Source organism: Rhinopithecus bieti, unplaced genomic scaffold, assembly GCF_001698545.2.
Source record: "Rhinopithecus bieti isolate Rb0 unplaced genomic scaffold, ASM169854v2 scaffold_27295, whole genome shotgun sequence".
Classification (NCBI taxonomy): Eukaryota; Metazoa; Chordata; class Mammalia; order Primates; family Cercopithecidae; genus Rhinopithecus; species Rhinopithecus bieti.
Window position 1 is genome coordinate 777,817 of NW_016812277.1, and position 15,990 is coordinate 793,806.

The following is a 15,990-nucleotide window of genomic DNA, read 5'->3' on the forward strand; positions in this document are numbered from 1 at the left end:
AGAAATCCTCAGCAAAATACTGGCAAACCTAATGCAACAATACATTAAAAAGGTCGTTCATCAGGGTCAAGTGAAATTCATCCCAGTGATGCAAGAAGGATCCAACATATGCAAATCAATAAACATGATACATCACATTAATAGAATCAAGGATAAACATATTTATTTAGCCCCGTTCATATTCTACATTAGAAATTTTCTTTTCATTTGATTTTATTTTCGTAAAACAATACCATGGTTCAAAAATTTAAAGCCACACTAAAAAAGAAAAAACAAACTCAGTAGTTACTCTCTTGATTCCTTCAACCTCATTCCCATCTCATTGATCTACTGATTTCTAATCTATGCTTCCTATGTTTCTCTTTGCATAATAGTTACGTTTATATTTTATATTTCTGCTTTAATCTTACCAAAAGTTAGAAAACTAGATATACTTTTCTTTTGCTTTTATGAACTCACTCTACTTCAGTTCATAAAGATCTTCCTCATGGTTTCTACATCTGTGTAGTTCACCACTGAGGAAATGTACTATAGTTTCTGCACAATGATTTATTTATTTAGCCCAAATTGGCATGTACATGTTTTCTGTCTTTCATAAAATCAAGTTTGATGAACTGTGTTTTCCAAAGAAATAATTAACTGTATTTAGTTGTTCAAGCATATTTAAAAGTAAAGAATCTATATTATTATATTTCTCCAATCCTTTCTTTTCTTCTTTTATATTGTGTGTTTCCATCCTTTATTCTTGATTTAATTGGCTTTTTAAAATTTGGGTTTATCAATTGGTATAATCTTTTCATTTTCTTGTTTCCTTATTTATAATTTCTTTTACTTATATCATTTTCTTTCTCTTTATTTTGAGTTGAACTTATGGTTCATTTATTATCATTCTTTCATGTTTTTACTGATATAAACACTTTCAGATATAAATATTTCTTTGAACACTGATCAAATGCTTATGGTAAGAGTGCAAGGAAAAGCTCTGCTGGAAACTGTCATCTTTTTGTTAGTTTCCTAGCTTAATATCACTACAGGCCCTTACCTTTTCTCTTACCTTTTTCGCTTGTCTTGAATATATATTCTGTTCCTTTGAATTAAGAAAGACCTTCTCTGTGTCTGTCTTTAATTTGTATAATTTCTCCTGAGATAACTTCAGGTGCACAGGCAAAGAGCCAAATGTGCAGTTTCTGCAGAGCTCTGCAAATTGTGTGAAAACAGGGAAAGTTAGATTTTTTAGAATTGCTCTAAAATCATGAGAACACAGCAACCAGGAAGTTTAGATTTTAAATAGTAATCCTTTGGGAAATTCTATTCCAATACTATTTTAAGAAATTGAAAAAAAAACTTTATTCTTTAAAAGGAGATACATTGTGAAAGACAGAGATGATTGAGTTTTAAAAAGACAATTGTAAATATTGGAGTTTGATTTATGATATCCTATTTTTAACATTCATGTAGAAGGGAGACATTCTAAGATTGAATTCAACCTGTTTCCCATTCTATTACAAGTCTTTTAATATACATGTTTCTGTCACAACCAGTGTGCATTCTTTGACCTTTACTTCTTCCCTTCCCCCATGTCTTTTCCTGTGCAACAGTTTTGCATGTCTTATGCAGTGCTCACCTCATGAACAGGCACTCTGAATCTGAACATACTGCTATATCTGAGTCACTGGGAAAACCATTATTGCTTCAAAATGATGCCTCATCCATCATGTCACTGATGCCACTGTTAAAGCTTTATTCTTTGATTAAGTTGAATGTCATAAAACACAAGTCTCCCTGGGAAAGATAACACAAAATGTTTAAATGAGTCTCTTGGAATGTAGTATAAATTCAATTTGGGTCTTTTCTTGAGAGCAGAGGTTAATACATAAAGAGGGGAAGGAAAGGATTATAAAATCACTGGGTGCCTAAGGAATAGGGAAATATCTCTAGAGAAGGAAACAAAAGCACAGAGAAGAGGCCAAAGAGGTCAAAGTTTAATTTCCCCTACTTTTCATTTGGGACAAGGCCACAGAATATAGAAGGAATCAGTTATAATTTTGTTAGGTGCTGATGATATTTTATTTTAGCTCCAGGATGCATGTGCAGGATGTGTATGTTTGTGTACATAGGTAAACATGTGCCAGGGTGGTTTGCTGCACCTGTCAACCCATCACCTACGTAGTAAACTCATCATGCATTAGCTATAATTCCTGATGCTCTCCTTTGCTCCATCTCCACTCCCCGACAGGCCCCAGTGCGTGTTGTTCCCCTTCCTGTGTCCATGTGGTCTCATTTTTCAGTTTCCACTTATAAGTGAGAATATGTAGTGTTTGGTTTTCTGTTCCTGTATTAGTTTGCTAAGGATAATGGCTCCCGTTTCCGTACATGTCCCTGCAAAGGACAAGGTCTCATTCCTTTTCATGGTTGCATAGTATTTCATGTAGTATATGTATCACATTTTCTTCACTCAATCTGTCACTGATGGGCATTTGGGTTGATTCCATGTCTTTTCTATTGTGAATAGAGCTGCAATGAATATACATGTGCATGTATCTTTATAATAGAATGATTTATGTTCCTTTGGGTATATATCCACTAATGGAATTGTGGTGTCAAATGGTATTTCTAGTTCTAGGTATTTGAAGAGCCACCACACTGTCTCCCACAATGGTTGAACTAATTTAAACTCCCACCAACAGTGTAAAAGCATTCCTATTTCTCCGCAGCCTTGCCATCATCTGTTGTTCCTCAAATTTTAATAAACACCATTCTGACTGGCATGAGATGGCATCCCATTGTAGTTTTGATTTGCATTTCTCTAATGATCAGTAATGTTAAGTTTTTTTCCATATGTTTGTTGGCTGCATAAATGTCTTCTTTTGAGAAGAGTTTGTTCATGTCTTTTGGGAGGCGGATAATTATTAGTCATCATTTTTAGTAACTAATTCTACTCAATGGAGAACATTTCCATATTTTTAATGCCTCTGCCATAGTAAATTACAAAATGAAAATACAGAGCTGACAACGAGAAAGGTTGATCATTGAAATAAAGACAGAATTTACTATTTTGGAAAGACGTGAATTTGAAGGAATCCCAACTGAGCAGTGGTTTCCTCCCTCCCTCCCTCTTGTTACACTCAGTGTACATGGAGCTCAAAAGAGCTATCTTCGTTTACCAGGTGAGCACAGGATCTGTCCTTAATTTTCACATACCTAAAATAGCTAAAGTATAAAATCAAAGAGCAGAAAGATGCCTGCCAGCAGCAGAAGCAGGAAGGATTTGGAACTGCTAATCAACAGGCAAAGTTACAGTAATACGAGATGAGTAAGTTGTAGAGATATGCTGTATAACACTGCGCCTGTAGTTAACAATGTTGCTTTGTATTTAAAAGTTTAAGAGGGCAGATCTCATGTTGTGTCCTTGCTATAATACAATACTTTTTTTAAAAGAATGAGATAATTCAATGTCTTTAAAATGCCTTTTAAAAGACTAATATTGACTTGACTAAGTGTGTGTATAGTTACTGTAATCCCAATATGTGGGTTAGTGCATAAAACTTCCATGCAAAATTCAACTCATTATACACCATACAATTTTGTCCCTAAAAAGAATCATCTTTGTTCACAGACATCCAAGTTATGTTTCTATACTCTCCATTTGATTCTATGTTTTAAAAAAATATACTCTAAATACTACTTTTAAAAATAAAAGACACTAATGCATTAGAGGATTATCTTCATACATCCTTGAAACTGAAATTTGGACTGAGCAAAGTGGCTTATATGTATCATCCTAGCACTTTGGGAAGCCGAGGTAGAAGGATTGCTCGAGGCCAAGAGTTCCAGACCTGTCTGGGTAACATAGTGAGAGCCTATCTATACAAAATTAGAAAAACAAAAATAAAAGTAACCAAGCATGGTGGCACTTATGCCAATTGTATTCCTAGATGCTCAGGAGATTGAGGTGGCAGGATCACTTGAGTCCAGGAGTCCAAGGCTGCAGTGAAGTATCATGCGATTGCACTTCAAACTGGGCAACAGAGTGAGACCCTGTCTCTAAGAAAGGAAAGAAAAGAAAAGACATTTGGACAAAACATCCGAAGCTATTCTAAAACTATTGATAAGCATAAACTACTTTCTAGATATGTAGATATTTTCTGGTTTAGAATATGAAATACCAAACTCAATCACCTAATGAGAAAGGATAACTTAATGAAATAAGGCAGCCTGAACCCTAGACCTAGACATTCAACTCAACACTAATGCTACTGACAGTTTCCTATCTATTCTTCGCCACATCACATGTCCCTAAGGTGCCTCCAGATCAGCTACTGTGTAGCATTAATCTTACATTTTAACCTTTCCATGTGAAGTCTGCCATTTAGCTTACATGAGTGTAGATGCAAGGCAAGTTTTTAATCACTGCGTGTGCACATAGGGAAGCTATGTCATAGATTCTAAACAGGTTGATGATCTGCATTATAGGTCCTTTATTTGATGACCTTGAGATGTCATATAATTATGGTCAGAATGACTTTGACTTATTTTAAAACTCTCAGTTCTTTCAGAAATATCCCCATTTTTCTAAAACTGTAGAAATATAATTTGCTGATTTGACTTACCTGGGATTTTTTTCTTGGGAACCAAAAATCTTTACAAAGGACCAGTGTCTCAGGTGTGTCCTAAGCCAATTATAATCTTATCTTGGATTCAATAACTATTAACAAACAAATGTGAGATGACTAGGTAGATCAAAGTATAACAAATTACTAGTTATGTATAAGTAGTTCATTTCTTTTTTGTTCATGTGCTACTCTCTAATCAACAAGGCTTTCAATATTTATTGTAGAATCATATCAAATTATTAAATAACTTTTATCATCTCAGGCCTTACCACTATTTTTAAAAAGCATTAAAACATTTATATAATATAATATTAAAATACTTAATGGGTTGCTATAAAATAATACCATTTGAATTCCCATTGAAAATAATAGTGCCTAGGTTAATATTAAAGTAAGTTTTAATAAATACATTTAATTAGTGGTTAAAAATCAACACTCTATAAATACATAGATCCTAGAGTCCTATTTACTTGAAATATTGATAGAAAATAGTAATGACATATGAGCAAGTTTAAAGCATTTTGTTTGGAGAGTTTTTTCCACTCTTCCCTTCCCTTTCCAAAGACAGAGGAGCCTCACCTTGTGGCCTCCACCACCACAGGCCCATGGGGATAACTGCCAGACTACTGCCCATGTTCCGTTAAGGCCCAAGGGTTTTTCAGTTGGCTTGGGGTGAATGCTCCCTGGCCTGGGATTCACCCTTCAAGGCCATGAGCTCTGCTCTGGCCCAGGGCAAGTCCAGAAATGCTGTCCAAGAGCCAAGTCCTAGAAGCAGGGACTCCAAGGCTCCACTTGGTACTCTATGTCTCTGCGGCTGAGCTAGTACCTAAGAAGCAAGGCAAAGTCCCCTTTACTTTTCCCTTTGCTTTTCATAAGCAGAAGTCTTGCCCCATACCTTTCATAGCTGGGAATGTGCTGAGTCTCACTCGAAACCAGCAAGTCTCAGAGTCTCAACCAAGGCCCTCAATGTAGTACTTGGGTGTCACTGCTGGGCTCTTCAGTTAGCAGATGTTGAATCCTGACAGAACTGCATCCTTCTCTTGAAGGCAGTGAGCTCCCTTCTGGTTCAGGGTGTGTCTAGAAATGTTCACTGGGAGCTAGGGACTGGAATGGGGGCCTCATGACATTGACCTTGTTATATTCTGCTGTGGCTGAGCTGGTATCCACGATGCAAGACAGAGTCCTTCCCACTCTTCCCCCCCCTCTCCTCAAATTAAACAAAGGGGTCCCTTTTGGAGCCATGAGCTGTGCAACCTGGGGTTAGGGGAGGGGTCATGCCAGCACTCCCTTAGCTGGCCCAGCTGATGTCTCAGTAGGAAGTAAGCCCTACTCACCCAGTCCCCTGGCTCTGAGCCCAGTTCAGCACTAGGACTCACCTAGGAATTGCAGTCTTTGTGGCTTAGACTGTCTTTCAAGATTATTTAGAACCCCAGAGCACTTTAGCCTTCAGTAGCCAGGCTTGTGGAAACTGGAGTTCAGACTACTGGGATGGAAGACTCCCCTCTGGCTAAGGCTGGTTAAAATGCTACCTCTGTGGGTGAGTGTCAGCTGAGTTCACTCTGGGTTTCCTTTCTGCTCTAATAGGACAGCACTGAGTTCAGTGCCTTACAATTGCTGTGCTCTCTCCCTAGTCCACAGAAATGTACCCCTTGCACTATACCGTGGCTGCAGGGGATGGGGAATGGGCGGTGATCATAATTCAAAACTGCTTTTTCTACCTCTTCAGTGCTTCTTTCAGCGATATGAAGTTAAAACCAGCTCACCTGATTGAGTGCTCACCTGATTTGGGTTTTTATGAAGGTGCTGTGTGTGTGTGTGTGTGTGTTCGCGTGTGTGTGTGTGTGTGTGTGTGTGTAGATAGTTGTTACATTGTTGTCATTTCCCAAGGGGTTGTTGTGGGGAATGATTGGTGGAACCTTCTATTCTGCCATCTTGCCCCACTAATAAAGTAGAGCTTTTAACATGTTTATTGACCATTGGATATCCCCACCAACAATGTTTCTGTTCAACTCCCTTGACATTTTTCTATTTGCTTGGATAATTTTGTCTTAGTAGAAATGTATCATAAAAGCAGGATATGAATATATTTTCCCATTATGTACCTTGTTTTTCATTTTGAGATTCTTAATTTATGTATTATTAATTACAATAGAGATCAATGTTTTATTTTTTTCTTTATGACTAATTCTTTTTGTCCTGTTTATGTGGCGATGCACTTGTCCTTATTTGAGAGACACATTCTTGGTTCATGCCTCAGCATATTTGTTAATAGCTCCTCCCTTTCTCTGTCAAAACTTGTTCCAGATAGAACATTGAATTGCATAGTCAAAGGATGTTTAAGAAATTTTTACCTCTAGTATAATGATTTTTTCTTATATTATTGTCTAAAAGATGTATTGTTTATTTAGAAAAGTTTTGTTTATGTGATAGGAAAAGTAAATTTAAGTTTTTTTCTTCTACAGCTAAACAATTGATACAATACTATTTATTGAGAATATTATCCTTTATCCTTATCCTTATGCCACTTCAATATATTGCCATATGTTTAGTAAATAAACTAATCAGAATATTCTCGTCTATTAATGATCTATTCTGTTCCATTCGTCTTTTAAAATATATCCTGAGTCAATGCCATGCTATTTTATTTAACATAGCTTTATGATGAGCTTTCATATCCAGGAAAGCAACATCCTCCACCATGACCTTCTCCTTCAAAAATGAGTTGATTCTTCTTGATTATTAATAGTTTCTTAATCACGTTGTGAAATTCTGAAAAAAAAATGAAATTTTGAGTGGAATTGCATTTAGCTCATTTAAATTTGGGGATATTTGACAGTTTTAAAATTTTGAATCTTTCAATTTTATATGAACATCCTATATGTATTAACATTTTAGAATATTTAGTATCTTCAGGATCTGTGGTAACATCCTCTTTTTGCATTACTAACACTGATTTTTTATACCTTCTCTTATTTCTTGATCACTTTCATCAGACAAAATCTTTAAAGAACTACATTTTCACTCTATTGACTCTACTTTACAACCGTTCTATATTTACTAATTTATATGCTTAGTTTTATTTTTCCTTTCTTGTATATTTTGGCATTTAATTTTCTGATGTTTTTCTAATTTAAGAAGTTAAGTCATTGAGTTAGCTTGTCTTCTTTTCTTAAATAGGCATTAAAGCCATAAATTTTCCTGTAAGTATAGCTTCTCTATGTCTCATAACTTCTTATATGTAGTAATTTATTATGATTAATCTAAACTATTATTATTCCCATTTTGATTTTATTTTGATTTATGGCTTATGTAGAAGTACATTTCTTAATTTACAAATTATGATTTTTTGGGTTATCTTTCTGATTTATAGTTTGAGTTATTGTACTCATAAAACATATTGCATAATTTTACTTTTTATAATTAATTGAGACTTGCTTTGTGGTGAAGGATACAGTCCATTTTTTAAAAAGTGACATGTGCAATTGAAACTATTCAGCAACTTGCTTGTGTATATTTACAATGTTTCACATTTATCAAGTAAGTCAAATCTGCTAATTACACGAAATTTTCTATATTTTTGTTGATTTTTTTGCCTATCAGTCACAGGAGAAGCTATTAAAATTCTTCACTATCACTGTATATTTGCCCTTCAGTTTTGTAAATATTTGTTTTATATCTATTTGAGAATATGTTATAGGCTTGTAGACCTTGGAATGTTTATATGTTCTTGGTGAAATTAATATTTTATCATTATCATATGTTTATTTTTATATATGTCAGTGTATTTGTGTTTGTGTGAGTGTATACTTGTGCACACACTCTAATAGCTATTGTCTTTTAATTTGCACAATAGCTGAGTTAAAATGAATGTAATTATGTATACATTTGAGTTTGTATCTACCATCTTACTGTTTGCTCTTTGTGTGTCCCCCTTGCTCTGTTTTTTCTTTTTCTTTTTTCCCTTCGTTCCTTTATTCTTTAGGACAATTATGTGTGCCTATGTGTGTATTTAATTTATTCTTTAGGACAGTCATGTGTGCACATGTGTGTGTATGTATATGTATTCAACTATATTTCCTCCTCTATTATTTTAGAAAAATTTTACTCTTTCATTATTGTGTTAGTACTTAGCCAAGAGATTACAACATACCTTTTAAAATGACCTATGTATACTATTCATGTGTACTTTTGGCTTATTCCTGGGCAATGTAAGCAATTTAGAAGAATTTAAATCAAGTCACTTTCTCACAAATCGTATGCCTTTGAAGTCCTATATTAAATTTGCTATTTTCTTTAAAAGAAACAAGACATCATTATTTATTTAGATTTGCTCACTTAATTCCTCTGATTTTCCAACAGAGATCATTTTCTTTATGCTTGAATGTTTTTTAGTATGCCCTTTAGTATGGCTCTTTAGGGATTAGTTCTTATAACTTTTATTTGTCTAACAAATCTTTAGAGACTTTTGGTTTCACTCATCAATTTGCTTAGGAATAATTTATGTACAATAATTACATCTATTTAACGTGTATAACTTTTTGAATTTTGACAGGTATAGGAACTCACAAAAATAGCACCAAAAAATAAGGTAACAGGACTTTTACATTACCCCAAAAACGTTCCTCATAGCTCCTTGTTTCTCTCTATGTCCCTGGGCCTAAGCTACCAGTGATTGGAATTCTTTGTGCCATATTAGGCTAGTTTTCATGTTACACAAATTATAGCTTTGTGTTATTTTATTTATCTGGGTCCAAATCCTTCTTCTGCCTCTCGCTACTCATCAATCACGTATTTTTAATATAAAATTTATTTTTCTTTAAGGGAAAAGTTATTTTGGAATTCGTGTTAATATATAATATCATCTTGGCGGGGCGTGGTGGCTCAGCCTGTAATCCCAGTACTTTGGGAGGCCGAGGCGGGCGGATCACGAGGTCAGGAGAGTGAGACCACCCTGGCTAACACGGTGAAACTCCGTCTGTAGTAAAAACACAGAAAATTAGCCCGGTGCAGTGGCGGGCGCCTGTAGTCCCAGCTACTCGGGAGGCTGAGGCAGGAGAATAGCGTGAATCATGGGAGGCGGAGCTGGCAGTGAGCCGAAATCGCACCACTGCACTCCAGCCTGGGTGACAGAGCGAGACTCCATCTCAAAAACAAAAAAAAACTGTCTCTGTGTGTGTGTGTGTGTGTGTGTGTGTGTGTGTGTGTGTATATATATATATAGTTTAAGGCTCTTACCTACTCTAAAATTTTGCAATTTGTTATTTGTTTTTGTGTCCTGTTTGATCCACATTGAAGATACTTTCTTTTGTTTTGATGTCTATTTGTTTAATTTGTTGGTTTTATATTTGATTGTTTCTTGAACATTCCTATTAAGTAATTGTTTATTTGCAAACAATAAATGACCAGATTATAAACATTTTATACTGTGTCTCACAGTTATTTACAGTGATTCACAATATTGGCAAGGTTGATGTGGAATCTATGAAGTCTTCCAGGTTTTCAAAATGTGTAAGAGGAAATCTGTGTTTTAAAAATACAACAAATTTGTATTACGTATGCTTTATAATTAGTATCTAAAAAAATGAGTTTTCTGGCCAGAAAACCATTCTTAATATCTAAACCAAAACACTATAGTTTTATAAATCTGTAAATGTGTTTCATAAAATTCCAAAAGATCCAGTATCTCTAAAAGAAATCTTATTTAAGATTTTCTTTTTTTAATAAAAGGGAAAAGATAGATGTCACATAAACTTATATGGAAAGACTTATAGATAAAATATTTCATCTCAGAACCGTAGTGAGTACGCTTTCATTCGTTAAGTCGTTAAAATCACTTTTTGTTTTTCAGAAACTATTCTGTTAGCAGACAAAGGACACTGCCTTCATGAAACTTATATTTTAATTAGAAGAGAGAGATCATAGACATAATTATATGCAAATTACATAATATTGATGAAAGAAATAAGCGCTACAAAAATAAAGCAAGATAAAGAGAATGAAGGGAACTGGCAGAAGAATTGCAATTTAAGTTTAAGTGTAAGTGGTAAGTCCCCTTGAAAAAATAGTACTTTTGAAGGGAAGGATTTATTTGTACTATAAAATAATAATAGCTAAGAAATCAGATTGGTAGAATAGGTGTTAGAGGCATTCTATTTTGATGGAAACTGGGCCTGTGCCTGTAACTTCAGTGATCCAGGTTTCCTTTGATGTTTTTACGTTAAGGAATAAGTACTTAATAGCAGCAGGAGACACAATATAAAATATTTATAATCTGATTATTTATTATTTGCAAATAACTATTTACTTTACAGGAATATTAAAAAAAATCAAATACAAAACCAACAAATTAAACGAACAGACATCAAAGCAAAAGGACATGTCTTCAATGCGGACCAAACAGGACACAAAACAAACAACAAAATGAATGTATTTAGACTTTCACACACACGTGTGTGGAGTAAGAAGACCACAACTTGTTTTATGACATTAACTTGCAGCCAGTAAAAACTGATTTATATTATAGGCTTGAAAGCAAAGGGCGGGAATGTTTTGGTCACTAACTTGCCTGATGGTTAACTTACATAATCTTGTTCAACTTTTCTATTTGTGGTCAATTATATATGTGGCCATTGAATCAAAAAGTGAAAATTTGTGTTGCTTTGGTAAAATATGGAGCAGAAAAAAATATTTCTATAGGACTACAGTAAAGACTAATATTTTACTTAACATATTTTGTGAATATTTATTTTTTTGACATTGAAAAGTGTTCATTTCTTACCACGTTCTTGAGCAAAATGATATATCTTTTTTAAAAGAAAAGAAAATTAACCTCATTTTACATTAACTCAAACTTTGAACCTTTTATGGCAAGTCCCCATACATAACTACTCCAGCTGACACCTTCTCCATAAGAAATATTCATTGCATTCTGTTTGAATATCGTATATCCAGTGAACAAGTAAGTGTCCTCATTATTCATGAATCAGATAGCACCCCAAGTGTACCCAGCATTAAATTGCTTTTGAACCATCTGTAATCTCTAGAAATGTCTCCTTCCAAAATGCATTTTGCAGGGAAACTCAATTTGAATTCTGCATTTACTCTAGCAGCACACAAAAGTCTATAGATAGGCTTGAAGGTCATTTTGACATTGCTCCTTTAAATAAAACTTTTCTGTATTTATGGAACAAAACCCAGGAATGTTCTGCATGTCACAGAATAAGATGATAGGATAGGATGCCAGATTGGTCCTTTTCTGAATAATAATAAAGCAAACCCACCCTTCCTTTAAAAATAGATGCTTGTTCTTTCTAAAACAGAAACAACATACAGCTTTGAAAGAGACAAGCAGAAAGCCATGAAATGAGTCATCAGCTGTGTTAGGTTACAGTGGGTTTATCTATGACTGTGTGTGAAAAACCACTCACAAGAAGTCAGCAAAAGTGCAGTCAATTGCTGAGAGCTAATCATTCTGGGTTATTTTTGGAGGAACAAGGTATTTGCAGGTAGCACTGACAGTTACCAATTATTGCCTCTACCTGGCAAAATGCATGGGTTTGGAACAGTTATCATGAAGGTGTTCTCAGCAAGAACTATATTTAAACTGCTGACACCAGTAATTGTGGATAGCTCACCCCATCCTGAATTTGATCTTAAGTGTTCTACAGTATGCAGTCAAATGCACTTAACTGGGGCTTTCATTGTCCTCAAAGTGTGCCTGATAAACAGCTTGCACCAAAATCCATGTTTTACAGTATTCCTTTAACTCTCTAATTTCCGTTGAGTATCACGGTATTGAAAATAACACTTTTACTCTGGTTGCTTCAGAAATATTTACGTGTAAGATCCTATCATCAAATCATTTATAATGCTCACATAAAGGCACCCTGGTGCATAATAATATCTATATTTGGTTTTACCTGGATAATTTATAGCTATTGAGATGCAATAATAAACTTGCCTTGGGAAATACAACCAGGAAAATGAATGCATTTGTTTTATTTCTGTTGATTACCTTGAAGGTGCACAATACAAATGAAAACATATTGTTGGTATCTTTGCCTTTATGGGAAAAAAAAAAATACCTTCCTTGTTTGAGGTTGTTGTGGTGATTATTGCTATTAAGAGCATGTCAAAGAAGATTGTTACTTTTTGTTGAGACTTTCTACTTCCAATTTTCCCAGGGTACAAATGACATTTAAAGGGAAAGAACTAATTATAGGCACAGCATGACTACAAAGGAAGCATTTAAGTTCAGTATAAAAAAAAAATAATGAATTAGGTCACAACATCAGTAGAGTGGAGAGCAATTACTGACTGCACCTCAGTGGCTCTTGCTCATTTCGATCCATACCTACCCTCTAGTATCAGTGAGAGCAGTACTATTTTCCTCTTTTTTATCTCCTTATTGGCTATAAATGTACTATATTTTACAATGACTCTCAAGAGTCTTCATTCTAACTTTATAGGAGAAAGATTTCCCAGATATATATAATTGTTTATTTTGATGAAAAGTAGTTGTATTTCTGTTCATTTGGATTTTAGCTGACAAAACAAAGTAAATTTGGAAAAAATACAAGGAACTATAAAGAGGAAGTTCTAAATAAATGCTTTCCATAAAAGGATGATCTCCATTGCCTAAAGTATTTTATGTACACCAAAGAGGTGAATAATTACAATAGTTGATTCTATCGACTATCATAAATGACACTAAAATGTGGAGAACAACGCTGACTAGGTTAACATTATTTGATTGGTTATCTTACCCTTGTTCAATTCTTTTTTTGTCTATGGTTTTGTAATTTATGAAGTTGAAAAAATAACAATCACATTAACTTTTTCTGCCATTTATTTTGGAATAAATTAGTTCCATATGTTAAAATGGCTGTCTTGAAGAATGAATGTAGCAGTCTACTGATGCAATAAAGACGTCCCTGGGAATTGTCATTTTTTTCACTGTAAAGATAACACAAGATGTTTTTATCTTGGTTCTAAAGAACATGCAGTTTCTTTAATAGGAACTACTTTAAAGTAACTCTTATTCTGCTGCTGCGATGGTATTACCTTCCAAATCAAATTTTGCTAATGCTTTCTCATCAGATAGAGTCCTCCTGTCCTTACGTTGTTAATGAACGAACATGCCGCAGGAGTCTCCGAAGATCTTGTGAATTTTGGTTTGTATAGGGGGGGTTTTATGCAATAAAATCTCTTGTCTATTTTAAACAAAAATAAGAATATGGTCTGCTTAATATAGAAACTAATGTGTAAATTTCTGAGCAGTTGAATTGTGCATCAATTTAGCCATCCACCCATTAAGGAAACAAACTTTTTCATAAGAATGAATCAAGTATTTTCTCAATTCTTAGTATTATCATTCAGATATGCAATTTTCTTAAATGTATTTTATGACTAAACTGTCTTTGTCCAAAAAGTCTGAGATAAAAATAATTTTATATTTTGCATTACTTAAAATACTACCTACTATAGTTTGGATCTATGTCCCCACCCAAATCTCATGTCAAATTGTAATCCCCATTGTTAGATGTGGGGTGTGGTGGAAGGTGACTGGATCATGGTGGTGGTTTTTCATGGTTTAACACTATCCCCCTTGGTGTTGTCCTGGAGACAGTGAGTTACTGTGACATCTGGTCATGTAAAAGTGTGTAGCACTTTCTTTCGCTCTCTATTCTTCCTGCTCCATCCATGTAAGATGTGCCTGCTTCCCCTTCACCTTCTGCCATGATTGTAAGTTTTTTGAGACCTCCCCAGCCATGCTTCCTGTATAGCCTGCAGACCTGTGAACCAATTAAACCTCTTTTCTTTATAAATTACTCAGTCTCAGGTATTTCCTTAGAGCAGTATAAGAACTGACTAATACACTACAAATCTACAGCTAGATCACTCAAACATTTCTGCCAGAAATGTAAAATGGACAATCCCACTGACAGTTTCATAGTAAACAGTCTGCTTGTTTAAATGTTAAACATGTTAAACAACTTGTTAATTTTTGCAAGTTCAAATGTTAAACAAGCATTTTCATAAAATGTTAAACGAGCTGTATTAGTCTGTTTTCGTGCTGCTGATAAGGACATACCTGAGACTGGGCAATTTAAAAAAGAAAATGTAATGGGATTTACACTTCCACACAGTCATGGTGGAAGGCAAGGAGTATGTCACCTCTTACATGAATGGCAGCAAGCAAAGAGAGAACTTGTGCAGGGAAAATCTCATTTTTAAAACCATCAGATCTTGTGAGACTCATTCACTATCACGAGAACAGTGCAGGATATACCCGCCCCCATGATTCAATCACATCCCACTGGGTTCCTCCCACAACAAATGGTAATTGTGAGAGTCACAATTCAAGATGAGATTTGGGTGGGGACACAGCCAAACCATATAACATACCCATAATACAACCCAGTAATCACATTCCTGAATGTTTATCCTAGAAAAGTAAAATCTTATGGATAGGAAAATCTTTATACAATGTCCTTAGCAACTTTCTTGGCAAATCCCAAACTAGAAACCACCCAAGTGTCCTTCAGCGAGTGGATATGAATGGATTTAAAGAGGCATGGTACAGTCATACAATGGAAAACTACTGAGCAATATAAGAAACAAATACATTATTGATACAAAAACTTGGATCAACTCAAGGACATTATGCTTAGGGAAAAAAATCTCAAAAGTTGCATAGTGTTGCATGACTCCTCTTATATCATATGCTTGAAATGACGGAAATATAATGATGGAAAATGATCAGATAGAAGTTGCCAAGAGTTAAGATTGGGATAAGGATGTGACATAAAAAGGGTAGCAAATGGGAGTTTCTTTGTGTAATGATCAAGCAGTCTGACAGTGGTGATTACATGAATTTACCCATACAATAAAATTTCATAGTACTACATTCCTGGACCACACACATACATGTACACACACACACACACACACACACACACACACACGGTGTATGTAACAACCTATGAATTCTGAAAAAATCTATAATTTAATTAATCATTTTGTACCAATGTTGATATCCTAGTTTTGAAATGACCTCTGGTTAAGTACAGCATTATCATTGTAAAAATGTGGGTGGGTTCAGGGACTCTCTGTACTGCTTTTATCACTTCTTGTGATTCTTAAATTTTTCAAATTGAAAATTTAATCTCTATATTACCAGGATGGTATGAAAGTTTGTAATTGCGTATTAAGTTGCAGACATTAGCTATTTTATACCTCTAAAAGAAGAATTGTTTTATCTCCATTTTATAATTGAAGAACTTCAAACTCACCATTTTTTTTTTTTTCATAAAGTCACACACATGGGAGCTGGGCTGATGAACAAACCCTGGATTTTCCCCCCAAATTTGTACTA

The 15,990-nt window shown here is 34.6% G+C and overlaps 1 long non-coding RNA gene across 1 annotated transcript; it reads right to left on the bottom strand.

The window, feature by feature from the left end:
• Positions 1 to 1,089: 1,089 nt before the first annotated feature.
• LOC108544632 (uncharacterized) lies at positions 1,090 to 3,977 on the bottom strand. Its single transcript, XR_001889904.1, has 3 exons — positions 3,900 to 3,977; positions 1,625 to 1,782; positions 1,090 to 1,197 (listed from the first exon to the last, which is right to left on the bottom strand). It is a non-coding gene; the product is annotated as an uncharacterized LOC108544632 (long non-coding RNA).
• Between the last annotated feature and the right edge of the window lie 12,013 nt (positions 3,978 to 15,990).